This window comes from Leptonychotes weddellii, chromosome 10, assembly GCF_054177405.1.
Source record: "Leptonychotes weddellii isolate Sample4059 chromosome 10, ASM5417740v2, whole genome shotgun sequence".
NCBI classification, from domain to species: Eukaryota; Metazoa; Chordata; class Mammalia; order Carnivora; family Phocidae; genus Leptonychotes; species Leptonychotes weddellii.
Window position 1 is genome coordinate 116,739,454 of NC_138378.1, and position 7,643 is coordinate 116,747,096.

General features: G+C 46.3%; 1 protein-coding gene across 1 annotated transcript in view; it reads right to left on the bottom strand.

The window, feature by feature from the left end:
* Positions 1–7,643, bottom strand: part of HPCAL1 (hippocalcin like 1) — a 327,988-nt gene that overhangs the window by 220,867 nt on the left and 99,478 nt on the right. The gene's annotated exons all lie outside the window — the stretch shown is intronic.

Below are 7,643 nucleotides of genomic sequence, written 5' to 3' on the forward strand. Positions count from 1 at the left end.
CAAACGGATTGAGTTTCTTTTCTGATGATTTCATTTTGGTATAAGTTTGCTTTTAGTTTAAGGAATCAAAGCATAATTGGGTATGTATTCTTAAACGGCTTCAAATAACTTTTAACACATCACTAGTGTTGATGCTTACAAAACTGGAAATCGGAAAGATTTTTCCCTTTATTTGTGTGTGAATAAGAGAGAGAATGAGGGGACGGTAATACTTTCAACATTTCATCTGTAAGGGAAAAAACCAGTAGAAGTAGAAACATAAGGATGATTTGCAGATCTAGTTTCTGGCTCATACAAAAGAAGGAATTTAAAAATTGAGAAGGTCGGTTTGTCTATGAGAACCTTTTACTCTGAATTTCATAGCTCAACAAGCTCACCCAAGGCCCTGGGTGAGAAGGCTAAGTTAGGTATGAAGGCAGAAATAAGTTACTAAAAATCGCAGGTGGTTAATATTAACTTCCTTTTCTTTCATGAATAAGCTATATCATCCAGAATGACTGGGTGAAACTCAGAGGCCTTCCAACTAACCTGGGAATTGGCACACTTTCTGGGAAGGACCAGATGGTAAATATTTTAGGCTTTGCAGGACAAAGGGCCTCTGAGGTAACTACTCAACCCTTCAGAGTGATTTAAACCAGTGGAAGACCGCACATGAACAAACGGGGGACATGGCTGTGTCCAATAAAACTTTATTTACAAAAACAGGTGGGAACTGGATTTGGCTTGCTGGTTGTAGGTTGCCGACTCCTGAACTAAACGGTCCATCTTTGGGTTTACTGGTCCCTTCTCTTAAACACAGCAAGCACATATAAATGGAAGCCATGATGACCAAGTTGTAAGGTTATTATGGTGTTGCAATGTTAACACAGAAAATCAAATGAGTGAGAAAAAAGGAAACCTCTCGAGTCTGAATGGCGGTTTCTGATCCAGAAGGATGGCTGGCCTCTCACCTGCGGCAGAGCCCAACTGCTGCTGTCACTGACCCCTTCCTCACCCACCCCCACCCCCCTGTCTTCGAGGTCTGAGGTTTGTTGTGCCCAGAAGGGAGCTTGCTGGCTGTGTTGATCTACTGCAGTGTGGGGAGAGCACAGAACTATGCAGAGAAAGCCCCACACTGGCCCCAAATGGAAGTGTTAAGTTTTAATCAATGTAGGAAAATAAATTTGATTTTTTTGATTACTCAGAGATGTTACGTGGCTTACTGTATTAGGGTTTTCCAGAGAAACAGAAGCAATAGGATATATAGAGTGGGGTATATATAAGAGGAAGCTTACTATAGGAACTGACTCACGGGGCTGTGGAGGCTGAGAAGTCCCATAGTCTTCCTTCTGCAAGCTGGAAACCCCGGGAAGCTGGCGGCATAACTCAGTCTGAGCTCAAAGGCCTGAGAATGAGGAGCACCAATGCCCAAGGGTAAGAGAAGATGGGTGTCCCAGCTCCAGCAGGGAGTAAGAATTCGCCCTTCCTCCTTCTTGTTCAAATCAGGTCCTCAGCCTCATCAGGGAGGGCATCTCCTGACTTGGTCTGCTGATTCAAATGCTAATGTCTTCTGGAAACACTCTCCCAGACACTCCCAGAAATAATGTGCCACCAGCTACCTGGGCCTCCCTTAGCTCAGTGAAGTTGACACATAAAATTAACCATCACAACTACTATTAGAGTAACTTTTTATTGAAAGAAAATTACAATCAAAGCTTAAAAAAATCCTAGTTTCTAAGAATATATTTAGGACAAACCCTATTCTTAAACTTATTTATGCTTAACAACCCCAAGAATGAGCTAGAATAGGGTGGTCTTTGGAAACTGCCAACCTGACTGTACTATTCTGCAGAGCCCTCCACATAGTTCACAGAATCAAGTGTCCATTTCTTCACCATGGAGTGCAGCGGGGCTAGGTTACACCGCAGCAAGAAACACCCACGAGGACTGGCTTACAGCAGCAAGTATTTAGTTCTTGCCTTGGCTCCATACCCATCACAAGTTGGCCAGGGGATCTGTTCAGTGACCGCCCCTCTAGGACCCTGGGTGACAGAGCTACCACCATCGCGAGCCTTGCTGGTCACCGTGGCAGAAAGAGAATTCGAGATCTTCCAGCAGGCTCGATGGCTGTAGTCCCAAAAGTGACACACTCAATTTTGCTCAGGAATCATTGGCCAGAGAATGTCCCAGGACCACCGAATCCCAAAGTGGAGAGTGCGTTCCTACCATTTTTCCAGGAGGAAATGTTTGCTATCAGACACAACATTCTAGATCTCCCATATTCCTCCAGTTTCATTTGCCATCAGTGACAGGACTAGTTTGTAAGAACATGATTAGGAACTTGTGCTTGGATCCTCTGTGTGTGTGTGTGTGTGTGTGTGTGTGTGTGTGTGTGTGTGTGTAGGGATTAAGAGAAATTCTTTGGCCAGAGAGGGTAAAAAGGTTAGTGTAAAATGAGAACATTACCTTAATCACTCAGCTACTCAAACTTCTGGGTTAATAGCGTCAGAGGAATTGGTGGGGCCTTAGCAAGTGTTAGAAAGCAGGAATTCCTGTTCCCTAGTCTAGCTGGACTAAGATCCAAACTGACATGAGATAGATTAGCAAGAGAAAATCAGATTTAATAGCGTACATACAGGGAATCCACACAGACAGGGAAATTCCAAAGACAGGCAAAATCGGGTATTTATGCCATTGTGAACTAAGGAGAAGGGGCGAGGGGGTCTTGGACTTCAAAGGGAAGGGATGTAATTCACAGGAAGATGAAAAAGAGTAAATGTTTGGTAAACAAATGCTTGCGCTGCCATATAGATGGGTCACTCAGATAAAATTTATCTGTGGAAGTAACCCTTATTCTGGAAAGATCCTCTGATTTAGATTCTCCTATGTAGTTAAGGGAGGGGCAGAAGTTTCTCTTGAGCCTGTAGGGTCTGGATTGCCTTTAGCTCAAAAGAATCTGCAGGTCAGAGTGGCTCATCTTGGGGCAGCCTGTCCTCCACACCATGCTAGCTCATTCTGCACTTCCCTCCAGGGCGGGGGGGCACATCCCTGATGCACAGGGGAGAGCTGGGTGGATGGAGCATGGCTGAATCACAGCTTCTACTTGCTCCCTGGTCAGGCACTTTCGTTCAGTAAATAATCTGTACAACCCTACGTGTAGGGCGACGGACTCATTGGTTGAAAATCCCACAACCCAGGAATACCCTCAGTCCTGGGCAAACAGAAATGGTTGGTCACCCTACCTACATGGTAGACCTGGGTACTGGGGTGGTAGCTCCTTCTAAGGAGCTCAGTTTGTCTATTCTGCTAGGTTTCTCAATATTTGGGTATAGCGAGTGTAACGAAAAGACCGTGAGGACCAGACAGACTTGGGTTCGAGTCCCACCTTCGCTACTTCAAGGCTTCAAGACCTTATGCGAGTCTGCAGCTCTTCTGAGCCTCAGCTTTGCCGTCCCTAAAATGGAGGAAGGTAGTATCTACCTTAGGAGGTTGCTAAGAGGCTCCTTTAAGGAGCCCAGGTCTGTAAAGGGACCAGGAAGTGCTAGCTAACCTCCCTGGGTGTTGGTTGATTGCATTCCACAGGACAGGGGGTCCTTTCCACAGGAGGACCTGTACAAACAATTCCCAGGCATCCATCCGTATGAGCAGGCTGAGACTTCGGTGCCACTTAACAAGTTAAAACACTATGAACAGAAGGGCCAGCAAACTTAATATTTAACCTGAGCTTTGACTGTTCCTTTGGGTGATCAGTTCACTGGGGAATTCTCAGGTCTCCCAGAAGGAGGAGGGATATAAGCATCTCCCCAGCTCTATGGGACCATGCGCTGGTTCTGTGCAGAAGCGACGAGAACAGGGCAGTTTCCACATTGCAGAGGTACTGTTCACAGTGGGGTGGTTTGAGCTTAAAGTTGGACGTTTCATGTTGGATGCGTGCTCTTTAGCCAGCGGGAGTGCAAAGGCTCACTTCCATAATCAAAACCTATTAAGGCCATGTTCACACCCGCTGCATTGCCCCTCCCCCCCCCCCACTGCCCTCTCCCCTCTCCCCTCCTGCTATAGGACTTCCCCAGGATGAAAAATAACAAAGCCTAGAGTCTAAGTATGCTTTGAATGCCCTCCAAATCTCCAACTCAAAACTGTGTTTGTGGAAAGGGGAGTCAGCCTATGGCTGTCTGAGTGGCGGATCTGCAAGGAGCAGGGATCAGGTTCACGGAGGCCGGCAACTGTGGATGACGCCATACTGGACAGCTGTGATGCTTGTGCTGTCCACAGCCCCTGGGAGGGGACGGTCCCACCACCTGGGCCAGCACCGTAGCTCAGTGGGCCAGGTGTGGGCACCCGAACCTAGAGTAGCCCAACTCCAGAGTGGGCTGCTTCCTGCCCACTCGTAAATACCCCACCCCAACCAGAGCTCCCCACTCCAGGTAAAACCTCATCAGGAAAAGATTCTTTCACCCCGCAGCCGAGCTCCCCACTAGCCACCTGATCCTTTCTCCTGACACATGTACTGGGGGAGGTGGAGGATGATGCGTTGTCCATATGAAGACCTTCCATCAGTCTCTGGTTTGTATGCCTACTTCTCGCTCCCACCTTCGTTCATACCTGCTGCCCGAGGCCCCGAGCCTCGCTGTCGGAAGACTGACTCCTGTTTCCCCCTCAGCCCCTGACATCATATCACAGGCTGTAAATCCTCTTCCTGTTTCATCTGGAAACCTTCTATGATCAGCTTTCCATCTTCCAGAAATGTGCTGAAATCTCTCATCTGTGATTTTCTCCCCCCTTTACAACACCTTCCCTGTCTCTTTTCCTTTTCTTTCTTTCTTTTTTTTAAACTTCAATACCTTGATTTCAGTGGGGTGGGGTCTCAAATAAAAAAAGAAGCAAACAGTGCCTGACCTGCCCTTTTGGACCAGAAGCCCATAGATCTCTCTTCAGCAACGTGAACTGGTCACCTAATGGACAGCCTGCATCATTTACCCTGCTTCCCACCTTTTGTTTAAACGGGGTATAAGTCATCCATGTTTTACTGCCTGTGGTCAGAACTTTTTACAACGTTATAGAATGGGCCAAATCCATCATGCCAACGCTGAGGACTTAAGATTTCTTATTTCTGAGTAAATACTGCAGAAGAGTTCTGTAATTCATTAATTATCCTTAATGAATAGTATCAACTCTTGCTTACATTTCTTCCCACCCCTCTCAGTGGTGAAGTCATGAAACTAAATGCAAAAGCGTGGACACTTTGCAAGGAGACAATAGCAATTCTATGAGATTACTGCTGTCCAAATGTATCAGCAATAATTGATAGCACTGTGGCTCTCTCAAGTTACTGATTAAGCATTAAAAATAGAAACATGGCTTGCCTGGGTTTCAAATGCTGTCTCATTTTTCCTCTGAATATAAACACTATCTTTCTGTATATTCATAATAACCAGAACCTACACAGTATATCTCTCCTACATAACGGCTACTGATGTGTCAGGAATGGTGGACGATTATAGAGAGGTCCTTAGCAGGGAGAATAGATCTGGGGAGTCCCAGAAGCAGGGCACTTGAGTGGGGCTTTAAGAGGGGGGTGGTCCTTGGGCTGTGGTAAGCAGAGCACCTGCCTCACCTCCAGATGCCAGGCTAGTCCTGTTGCCAAGGAAAGCATCAGTCAGGACACATCTCCTACTGAAAGTATCAACAACTACAGTTCTCTGCTGAAGTTTAATTTGCTCACCGCAAGGAAGTTATTATTTTCCAGGAATGAAGCAGCCGGCTCTTGAGCTGGGTCTCATCTTCCATCTCCCTCACCAGCCACCACCACAGTCACTGCATAAAGAAGTCCTTTAGCTGGAGACGTGTGGCTGCCAAGATGCCTCCATAAGAGGGATTAGACCCCATTTTCAATGTCCCAATATTCCTGGGATTTTGCTAAGCCCGTGGGACAGAGATTCTTGTTTATTTCTAGAGATGATCTTAGGAGGCATTTGTCATGTGGGAAAACTTAGGTTTTTTGCTTATTATGGGAAACTTCTAATAAAATCAATATGGGTTTTTAGCATGTTTGATGGAAGCCAGGTCTCCAAATGTAGCTGATTTTAAGTGGATTCTCAAGAATGGAAAGAGCACAGGCTTTGGCATTACTGTTGCTGAAGCCAAGTGAGCTAGACAAGTCTGGGGAAACAAGGTTGGAATCTAGAGCGGTCAGAAACATCAATTGCCCTGAGAGGTGGAACACACAGAGCTCTGGATATATTTAAACCATGAGTCACATGACTAGACTCTACTTGGGCAGAAGTAAAACATGTTTTCCTTTAAATGATTAAACTTAGTTGAACTTAGTTCAAGAAAAATGTCTTTTCCCTCTGAACATTTCCCACCCCCCCCCCACCCCAGGCTTAAAGAATTTCAAGATGAGATTTTTTTTCTTAACGAGAAAACATATCAACAGCTTCCAGATTAGACACATCTGTAGACTTGGGACACCCAGATGACTTCAAATAATATATTTGGCCCATCTCCTACATCTGGATGGTTAAGACTGCATGTCAAAAAAAGAAAAAAAAAAAAGGAAGTTAGAAAGACTTCCTTGGTCTGTTGATAATAAAACTGAATGGAAATGGACTTGCATCCCATGTTTATTCCATTTTCTCCCGCATAAAGTTTTTTTTTTTTTTAAAGATTTTATTTATTTATTTGAGAGAGAGAGAATGAGAGAGCATGAGAGGGAGGAGGGTCAGAGGGAGAAGCAGACTCCCTGCCGAGCAGGGAGCCCGATGCGGGACTCGATCCCGGGACTCCAGGATCATGACCTGAGCCGAAGGCAGTCGCCTAACCAACTGAGCCACCCAGGCGCCCCCACATAAAGTTTTTAATCCCTACTCCTGGAGTGATAAAATAGTAACATTTCAAGTCCACGGTTGGAAAAGATTAGCCAACATTTCATCTGACCAACTGTTCTGCAACTCAGTCAGGATTCTGGTTAATGCCAAGCCCACATGGGTGAGTGAGACTCAGGGCGTTGGCACTGTCTTACTTTGGAAAAGTTGGGTTTTTAAGTAAGTGGGGAAAAAGAGAGGAAGAAATCAAGTCTAAGCACAACACAGGTAAGACCAACAATAACATCCCTGGGGTTGAAGGAAACAGCTTTGAGGAGCCTCCTTTCTTTACTTGGGGGTTAGTTCACTTAAAATAATAAACGTATTTCTTTACTATCCAATGACCAAAAGCTAGAATTATGATTAGTACCTATTGGTATTTCCTTTGCTTTTTTTCGGGGCGGGGGAATGCTTTCTCTGTTCCCTTTTTTTATAATTTTTCTTTCCTAACAGTGATTACTTTTTATGATGAGGGTTTTGGGTGAGGCGCAGCGTTGGGGCTCGGGGTCTCAGATGGGGCGGGCAGGGGGCGGGGGGGACGAAAGGAGGGCCTGCCCCTTTCTGCTGCGGCGCCCGCCCGAAGGCTGGAGGGGCTGTCCTCACGGAGGGTGGCCCCTTCCATCCTTCTGTCACGTTTAGGTCCCCCCGGGCGCGGGAGAGAGAGGGGCGGCAATTTGAGGCTGGGGGGGCCACTGAGGTGTGAGACCCCGCACATTATCTTACTCAGTCCTCGGGTGTTTGTACCCCATCCGAGGAATGGGAGGCTCGGAGAGGCGACGTCGCCCACCGCCCGCCCAGCCC